Genomic DNA, 10,418 nt, shown 5'->3' on the forward strand with positions numbered 1-10,418 from the left:
GCTGTAGCAATTGAGGGGGGTGAAAGGGGGAGTGTGGAGGGAGTGTCTGCACGCTCAAGCTGGAGAAAACAGCCAATCGGATCACACTTTCCTTTTACCATCCCCCTGCGGGCTACTCCCGCATACCCCTCCCTGAACATCGCAGTTTGTCCAAATTTTCTATAGGACCTTTGCAAAGCCGCACTACATCAGTATGCTAGCTAGCCTCTTTAGCATCACCTGGTCCTGTGCTTTGCAAACTTCAATGAGCCTATGATTTAAAATACAGATTTGGATTCAACTGCCTGGTCCTGAGAGTCCGCATGCCATGCGGTCCTCTGAAAGGTCAGGAGGTGCAAGAATCCAGAAACATCTTCTGTAACCTCTAATTGGTCGCGGAGTCTTTAATCAGCAATGGACTTATCAGCCTAAGGAGTTACCTTCAGCTTTTGATGGTAGCAGTGGTTCAGTGAGGATGTCCCCTGGGATGCCATGCCTTTCCTGGAACAAGGCTGTGTAGGGCACACACTGAAGACAGCATAAAACCATTAGTTTGATCTAGAATTAGGAGTTTCGGAGATGATGGGCTCTTGGATCAATTCACAATCCCTTTGATACTTGAGCCTAGGAAACTCGTGCTCAGTTGACCTGTTGTTGACCTGTTGTCCAATTCAAGCCTGAACCAGCCTGTCCTGACTGTCTACCTATCTTCCCTGAGCTTGGGACAAGACCTTAGAGGTTCGATGTAATGTCAAGGCTGGGCTTGACAGTTAAGACTGACTGGTCTTTTGAGAGCAAAAGACCACAGGTGGTATCGGTAACATTGAGATTAGTCACTGCCCACATGAAACCAAAAGATTCACAAAACCAACCAAGAGACTTTAATCTTGGAATTGAGAGTCACACCCTTCTTCATCCTCAGAGATCTCTAAAGTGTCTTTATGAGCATATGGTATCTGATCCTATAACTGAATAGTAGGTTATAAAACAGGTACAGTTTGCTAGTGAATAGTAGATACTTATCATTCCCTGCCCCCTATGGCTTATCTGTGCACACACTACTTTCACTAAAGTAACTTACATATCAAAACAGTATCATGGCAGGGGCTGGTGCTAAAGATATGCCACAGCTGTTAAGAACTCATGTTGCTCATCCAGAGGTCCCAGGTTTAGTTGTATAGGGTGGGTCTGAGCTGTATGTGACTCTGACTCTGGTGGATCCCATACCCTCCTCTGGCATCAGTGGTGCCTTTGTCCACCCGGTACACATAGAAGCATCTAGACACATATATACACATAAAAATAAATCTTTAAAAAATAGAATCACAGAACAGATGGTCACTGTACTCCACTGATGTTTCTAAGTATAAAGGACATATGTATCTTGGCCTATCAAATCCTATTTTTCTCATTCATATGACTAAAGTCAATAAATTCATCAATGCTTGAAACTACTCAAATAGCCCTACCTCACCTCTCACCAACTGGATTGCTACCCCATGGTCATTGGTGTAATATTTTCTATTCTTTACTTTCCCCTATATGGACTTGGACAGATGCAAATGGCAGGAAATATTATATTAAGATGTAGTTTAGTTTAGTGGTTTTAGTATCAATAAAAAATGCACACAATGCTAAAGTGAACTATATAATCTGAATAATATAATTTTATATTATAATTATGCCACCATAAATAGCCATGGAACTACTGATAAAAACAACCATAAATGAAAATCTGTTCCAAAGGAAACTACCAGACTTAGATGGTTTCACTAGAGAAATGCTCCAAGTAGTGTAAAAAACAAAACAAAACAAAACAAAAACAAAAATTAGTATTGCACAATTCTTTCCCAGAAAGCAAGAGAACACGTGGTTCAACTAATTTATGAGGCTATAATTTCTCTGACACCAAAGCCAAATAAACTTAGTAGAAGAGAAGTCCTATAAACAATATTATCTTATAAACCTACAACTATTCCTGAGAGCTGCAGGGAGGGCTGAGTATCCTGGTACAGGCCTGTGGTCCCAGCTACTCAGGAGGCTAAGACTGGAGAATCATGAATTCAAAATTCCTTTGGACTACAGAGTGGCTTAAAAGATCCAGCAAAATGAAGAAGGTACTAAAGCTTGTAGCTAACACTTATAACACCCCAGATTTTATCCCTAACACCAAGAAAAAAATATTACCTTGAATCTTACAGTTCACAGAGAAAATCATATATTACCTTTACATAGATGTATGTCAGGAATTCAGGACTTCATATGTAAATAGGCATCAATATAATCCATCATAGCAAACTCAAAAATCCTATCAAATTATATATAATTTAGCATTTGAAAAAATGCATAAATTATGCATAATAAAGCATTTGAAAAAAAATGGTATCCGTCAGTGAATAAAGACTTCAAGCTCATCAGGAACTGAGGGAGGGAATTGCTTCATTTATAAAGGGCATCTACAAAAAAACCTCTAGTGAACTTGCCACTTAAAGAAGAAAGTAGGAATAGCTTCCTCCTAAGATTCAGGAAAACTAAGAAAACTCATCCATCATCTCAACATATTACTAGAAATTATAGCAACTAAAGTTAGACAAAAAAAAATAAATAAATAAAAGACCTCGAGTTACGAAGGAATAAATAAAATACTCATTACATGCATTCCACTGATTGTGTTCATGAAAAGTCAACAAGGAACCACCAAGACAGCTCTTATAACGAAAACGTAAATTCTGTAACATTCCCCCAAATTAGCTGTATCTCTAGATATAAACCATGAACATTTAGAAAATTACATATGAAAAATAATAAAGATAGAATGCTAAGACAGATTTAATAAAATCATGTGGGTCTCATATTCTTAAATTACAACATACTAATGAAATCAAAGACCCAATACATAGATATTGTACATTCATATATTAGAAGGCTCAACCTAGCAAAAAATGTAATCTTTATACTAAATGAAGTGACATTTCTATATTAACATTCAAATTTTTTGGTGACCTGGGCAACTTTATCTCAAGTGTATTTTGAAAGATAAAGGTTCTAGACTATCCAAACAGTACTGAGATTGTAGTTGCCTTAACTAGAAAATCATGTGAGACGCTTAGATACCAAAATAGAAAACCTAGAAATAGACTCACACAAACATTAACTATTACTATTAACAGCTGAGGGAAGGCATTCCAAGAGAACAGCATTCCTGCCATGCACTGCTGCACCAAGAAGATGTGCGTGGACAATGAAGAGCTTGAACCTCCTATAACTAGGAACATGCGCAGCTGAAATAGTGAACGTTTTCCTCTAAGATCAGGACAAAGGGATGACAACAAAAACATCAACTTTACTACTTCAAAATTCTATGTGGACAGTCAGGAGGATTAGAGTCCAGAATTGAAAAAAAAAGAAGTAAACTTATCTTTTTGTTTTTCATAGAGTATGATCTTATATATAGAAAATCTTAAGGTGTGCATTCACATGCTCATGCATATATACAGAGACATATAGACACCTTAAAATTAATAGAATTTCTAAAAGGTGCAAGATATAAAATTAACCCACAGAAGTCAGTTGTATTTTATATACTGACTGTAAACAACCTAAAAGGAAAATTTTTAAAATAATTAGCTTAATAGTAGTTTCAAGGAGAATAAGACACTTAGAAATTAAGACTAGACCCATTAAGAAATATAAAGATAGTCCATGTTCATGAATTGGCAGACAATGCAAACACTACTCCAAGCAATCTACAAGTCCTAAGAGAATCTGAACAATGTTTTTACAGCAAGAGGAAAAAAATATCTTAAATTTTGTAGAGGTCTGTGGAGATCCTAAATAGCAAAAACAATCTAGAAAAATAAGAACATGGTTAGAAAATTTAATAAAACTCTAGTAGTCAAAACAATTAAAGAGAACATATAAACCAATATCTAGACCAGTGGAATAGAATGCAGAAATAAACTCTTGTACATGTGTCCACTAATGGTTAACAAGAGTATCAAGACCTTTGAAGAAAAGAACAGTCTTTTTAACAGGTCCTGCTGGCAAAACTGATCACCCACATGCAAAATAAATAGAACCCTAGAGTAAGTATATAGAAAACACAAATGAGTAGAAGCTAGAAAACATCCTGAAGAAAACATGATAAAATCTTCTTCATGATTTTGGATTTAGCAACTGTTTCTTGAATGTGACACCAAAAGAATAAGAAATGAAAACTTGGTTAAGCTTGAGAACATGGAAATGGAAATCTTCGATACAAAGAGCGCAATCAATGTTGAAAAATCAACTTACTGAGCTGAAGAAACTACATGCAGATCATAGATGCAAGAAGAGATTCACATCCAGACTATATAAGACCTCTAAAAGTAAGCAACATAAAACTTATTCAAAAGGGGGAAGAAAATGAGATTCTTCCAAAATGATACATAGATATTAATAAGCATGTAAAGTGGCATTCAAAGTCACTGACCAAAATATGAAATAATTTAAACTAACTAAAATCCATTAGCCAAACAGAACAAAATGTAAGAATAATTGGTGGGAGTGTGAAGAAGTTGGGAGGCCTGTGCAACAGTAGTGGAAATACTAAGTTGTATCATTTTTATGAAAATTAGTGGTATATTTCCTTACAGTTTAAACAGAACTGCTATAGGATCCAGCAATTCTGTTTTGGGTTATATATTCATGACCTTAAAGAGATGTAAAGATGTGCATTTTAATGCTCATAGCACCAGGCCAAAAAGTGGAAACTACCTGAATGTCCACAGAAAGATTCATGAATACAAAAATCATGATGTGAACAACCATGGGCCCATTCCTCAGGCCTGAGTAAGCATAAGATCCTGGTGATACATGTGACAGCAGTGAGTAGCCATGGAAGCATTCTACAGAACACAGTAAGAAAAATAGAATATCGTAAATGCTGCATGATTCCGCTCATATGAGATACCTAAATACCTAGTCAAATTGATGGAGACAGAAAGTAGATTGAAGATTACCAGAGGCTGCGAGAAGGAAGAATTGAGGATCTGTGGTTTAATAGTATAGAAATTCAGAATGTGGTAGTTATAAAATGCTGAAGATGGAGAAGGAGATGATTGTAAAAATTCGTGCATGAGTACACCCTGCTGTGTGGTACAGGGCTTGCTTGTCACAAGCAAGTCCTGAGTATCAATCCTCAGTACTGTAACTAACAACTTAACTCAATAAATTTCTGAATAGGAAATAAAAACAAAGTAAAACCAGCTCTCAGACACTCCTAGGGTTTATGTTTCTTACTGATAGACTAAATCTGCAGCTAGACAGGGAAAAGTCAAAGACAGAACAATATCTAAAACATCAGGACTGCCTAGGTAATCTGTCCAGAGTAAGAACAACTACCAAACATAAACCAGCAGAATAGTAACGTGAGGGTAGCTAGCACAGAAGGGCAATAACAAATGCATAAAACTGCCCAGAGAGCAAGACCAGGGATGTACTGGGGAAGCCAAAGAGGGTGATGGCTTCTACGGGGTCAACTCCATATTCAGCTCCTCAGAGATACCTTATTTTAAAAGAGCCCATATGGAAACATTTTGGTTCCAGCATATAAGATAGACAATGATATATCAGAAAGAAGTGTTCAGAAATTAACCTTAATTTGTATAATAACTCTATTTCTAGGAATGATGACATAAATCACTGTAGAGATGATGAATCACTAGAGGTTAAAAGCAGCTAAAGTTCTATAAAATTGAGTCTTAAGGGCTAGTGGCCTGAAGCAACAAGAAATTACTTTATCTAATTTAGTGAGCTCTAGCCTTTTGCTCAAAAGGAAAGCCATGTACTTCCAAGGCCATGAACTTCAGATGGGAGTCTGTAAAATCTGGATGAAACCCCCTTGAATGCTTTGGGTCAAATCTCACTCTGGAGCATTTGAGAAAGTTACAACATGCACTGCTTATGTCTAACAGCTTAGAACATATGAGATAAGGCAGTCAAGAAAACGGCCTTTGACTGGTGTAAAAATTGCTGATATGTATATATAATATGCCAAGTATACGTAAGTGTTTCCCACTGAAATCCCTGCACACTAATGAGTACCAGATTTTTCTGTAAGAACATTCTCAACATTACTATGTACGACTGTCCCCTAAAGCATCCCCAAATCGTTAATTCTTTCTTCAAAGATGGTAGATAAAGTATAACCTCATCTGGTATCTCTGGATTGTCACTGGGTCATGTGTGGACAATGAAAGTCTTTCATGTAGTAGAGCTGGCACTGTGGAGTGCAGCACCAACTTCTTTTGGGTACACAGCTCCTCTCTTGCTTTGCAGAGGTCTGGTGGTTGAGAGAGAATTAGAGAGTTGATTGCTTTTGAAGTAGATACAACATGCTCATACCCAGTACCAGGTTCCCTGTCCATTAAGCCCAAATTGTACTCATTTTCTCTTGCTCTATTAAAAAAATATCCTCACAGAGGCCACCTAAAGTCCCAAGTGTCTTTTAAGAAGGACTTGCAGATGTTTCTCCCCCTTTCTAGAAGACACCAGTTAGTCCTAGGAAGATTCAGGAAGGAATTATTCAGAGAAAACAGATGAGAGTGCAGCAGCTTATTTTCTGGTACTGTGGGTTAAAGGAAAAACTATTGCCTGGGTCAAGACCTGGTACCACATGACCATCTATGCATGGCAGAATACAGTGTAAAAACTCTATTATTCTCATGACAGGAACAAATTTTTGTATTTTTAAGAAACATTAGTAATATGACATTTGGAAAGTCTCTAAAGATCATGAGGATATTTATCTCTTTTAAAGAACAGCAGGGCTGATACAATAATAAATTTAAGTGTATGCGAGGAGAGGTTAAAGTGTTAGACATGCAAGATTAAGGTGAATAACACTGGGCAACTTTACGACTTGGGCATGCCATCTCTGCCTCCTAAACTCCTTTGCTTATCTGCAAAATACAGATGTGAGGTCAGCTTATTTCACAGAATTTTTATGAGAATCAAAGGAAGGTATTTAGAGATGAAAAAAAAAAATGTGCTATAGGCTAAGATCAGAGCACTAGACTATTGTCTTTTCCTAATGGAGTTGAGTAAATGTGTTAAAGAATTATAAGTAGCTATAAAATTTCTGTGCATTAAACTTTTATTTGAAAAGTTTATTTAAAATTAAACTGCCCATATTTCGTGTCTACCGACTCACAAGAGAACCCCTGGGTGATTTTGAAATAAGTAAATTTGATGTGGCAGATGCTTAATGTGTGATGCAGATAACCCTTCTAGGAAAAAGACGGGTTTCTTAGCCCCTAGGAGTGGGGTGTGTGCTCAGCATCTGTATTGCCTCAGCCCCAGAGAACTGACCTGTCCGAGGCCCCAGCCCTTCCCAGGACAAATTGGATAAAATATCTGATGGATGTGGTGATATCAAAGCTTGGCCATCTTGTTCCATTTTGGTAAAATTCTGAAGGACCACTGTGCCTGCAGAACACCCCGGGAAGTTGGCCAGAGTTGACCGTACTCTGCATCATTCTGGCCTTCTCTCTCCATGGTCAATTCATCTATGGTGTTGTTACCAAGACACTGTGTGTGTGAGTGTGTGTGTGTGTGTGTGTGTGTGTGTGTGTGTTCGTTTGTACACAGACTAATATTCATTTGTACACAGACTAATATATATGTGCATGCTAATACATACAAGTCTGGAGGTTAGGAAAATAACTTCATGTGTTCTTATCAGGCAAAATTTCCCCCTTGAGACAGGGGCTCTCATTGACTTGGTACTTGCCATATAGATTATACTTGTTGCCAAAACCCCCCTAAGAAACTGTTTAACAGATTCCAGGCATACCACAATGTCCAGATTTGAGAGGAAGGAAGACTAGGGATCAAAACCAAATCCTCATGCTTTCAAATCTATCACTTTACTATCTGAGCCAGCCTCATTCCCAGAGCACACACTTCAGTGCACATTCCTGCTTTTATTTAATATTAATATTAATATTATTATTTGCATTTAAAATGTCCCTTCCCAATCTCCCCTCCACAAACCCCCCACACCATCCCCGACCTTAGCCTCTAAGAGGTTAATTAGTCTGATTAGTTGATATTGTTCTTCTTCTTATAGGGTTGCAATCCCTTTCAGCTCCTTCAGTCCTTCTCCTAAAGATTCCATTGGAGTCCTATGGCTCAGTCTATTGGTTGGCTGTAAGTATCTGCATCTGTCTTAGTCAGGTGCTGGCAGAGCCTCTCAGTAGACAGCTATACCAGGCTTCTCTCTACGAGCACTTCTTGGCATCAACAATAGTGTCAGAGTTTGGTGTATGCAGATGGGATGGATACCAAGATGGGAAATCTCTAATGGACTTTCCTTCAATCTCTGCTCCATTTTCTTGTCCCTGTGTTTCCTTCAGACAAGGACAATTCTAGGTTAAAGATTTTGAGATAGATGGGTGGCTCCATCCCTCAACTGGGGGTCATGTCTATTTACTTGAGGTGGTCTGTTCAGGTTCTATTTCCCTGTTTTGGCTAATGTCAACCCCACTGGGTCCTGGGAGTCTTGGGCATCTGGGACTTTCTAGTGGTTCTCCTGTTACCCATCCCCACACTGCTATAGTCTCCTGGCCCTCTGGATTTTTCTCCTGTCTCTTCTCATACCTGATACTGTCTCCACCTTTTCCTTTCCCTTCCCCTCTCCCAACCAGCTCCCTCATTCCATCTGCTTCCTATGACTATTTTGTTCCTACTTCTAAGTGGGATTGAAGCTTCAACACTTTGGCCTTCCTTCTTATTAAGCTTCATATGGTCTGTGAGTTGGGTATTCTGAGATTTTTGGTTAATATCCACTTATTAGTGAGTACATACCATGTATGTCCTTTGGGGTCTGGGTTATCTCATTCAGGATGATATTTTCTAGTTCTATTCATTTGCCTGCAAAATTCATGAAATCATCATTTTTAATAGCTGAGTAGTATTCCATTGTGAAAATGTACCACATTTTCTGTATCCATTCCTCTGTTGAGGGAGATCTGGGTTGTTTCTAGCTTCTAGCTATTATAAATATGGCTGCTATGAACGTAGTGGAGCAGGTGTCCTTCTTATATGTTGGAACAACTTTTGGGTCTATGCCCAGTGGTGGTATATATAGTTGGGTCTTCAGGTAGAACTATTTCCAGTTTTCTGAGGAACCACCAGATTATTTTCACTTTTAATTATGTGTATGTTGTGTGGCTGTACACATGAATGTGTCCCCTTGAGCTGCTTTCTAGAACTTTGCTGTAAGCCTCTGAGAAGGTTTCACTTTTGAATTTTTGTATGCCTGCAAAGCTAGTTATTCTGTGACTGATACCACCAGGTTCTTATGTAATTTTGAGAGGTCCTGTGTTCCAATTCTCCCACAACAGACACGATCTCTGGACACCTTAGTGGCCAGATGTGGAAAAAGACCTCCCGATGCTTTTGTTCTCCAGAAGGGGACCTCTCTCCCTACACTCACACCGTGTTGTTTTCTCCTTTCAAATGCACTTGTACATCCTCAAATTGGAGCTTTCCAAGGGTGATGTGCTGCCCTTGGGACAACTTTCGTATTGTAATATTGCACAGACCAATGTTTCTCTTTAACGATATTCATCTTTTAAGAAATAATTTCAGTGGCTCCCTTCCTAGCTACCTTGTCTGCAACTTTACATTTTCTAATGTTCTTCTCTTCAGAAGGCAAAACTTTTCTCTTGATCAAAAAGTTTGCTCTTGCTCTTTTCCTCTGGCGTGCCACAGATGATCCTATTGTCATCCTGGGCTGCCATCCCGCCCAGTGTTGCTGGTATTGTAAGAACAAGCTATACCCTAAGTCTCGTTTCTACTGTGGTGTCCCTGGTGCTAAGACCTGCATCTTTGACTTGGGATAGAAGAAAGCTAAAGTTGATGAATTCCTACTTTATGGCCACATGGTGTTAGATGAATATGAACAACTCTCTTCTGAAGCACTGGAGGCTGCCAACAAATGTTAAATTAATTAATATTAGTATTTGTGCCAACAAATGTTAAAGAGATGTTGCAAGGATGGCTGACATTTCCGAGTGAGGCTCCATCTTTTCCATGTCATCCGTATCATTGGGATTTTGTCCTGTGCTGGGTCTCACAGGCTCCAGACAGGTACGCAATGAATGGTGCCTTTGGGAAGCCCCAGGGCACAGTGGCCAGGGTTCACATTGGCCAAGTCATCAAGTCTATCCGCACCAAGTTGCAGAGTAAGGAACATGTGAGCCAAGTTCAAGTTCCCTGGCCACTAGAAGATGCACATCTCAAAGAAGTGGGGCTTCACCAAGTTTAATGCAGATGAATTTGAAGACATGGTTGCTGAAAAGTGACTCATTCCTGATGACTGTGGTGTCAAATATATCCCCAATCGTGGTCCTCTGGACAAGTGGAGGGACCTGCATTCCTGAAGGCTTCCAGAG

At 38.8% G+C, this 10,418-nt stretch overlaps 1 pseudogene; it reads left to right on the forward strand.

Moving 5' to 3' along the window:
- Positions 1-9,032: 9,032 nt before the first annotated feature.
- On the forward strand, positions 9,033-10,406 carry LOC110318015 (annotated as a pseudogene).
- The last annotated feature ends 12 nt before the right edge of the window (positions 10,407-10,418 follow it).

The sequence above is a fragment of the Mus pahari genome, chromosome 3 (assembly GCF_900095145.1).
Source record: "Mus pahari chromosome 3, PAHARI_EIJ_v1.1, whole genome shotgun sequence".
Lineage (NCBI taxonomy): Eukaryota > Metazoa > Chordata > Mammalia > Rodentia > Muridae > Mus > Mus pahari.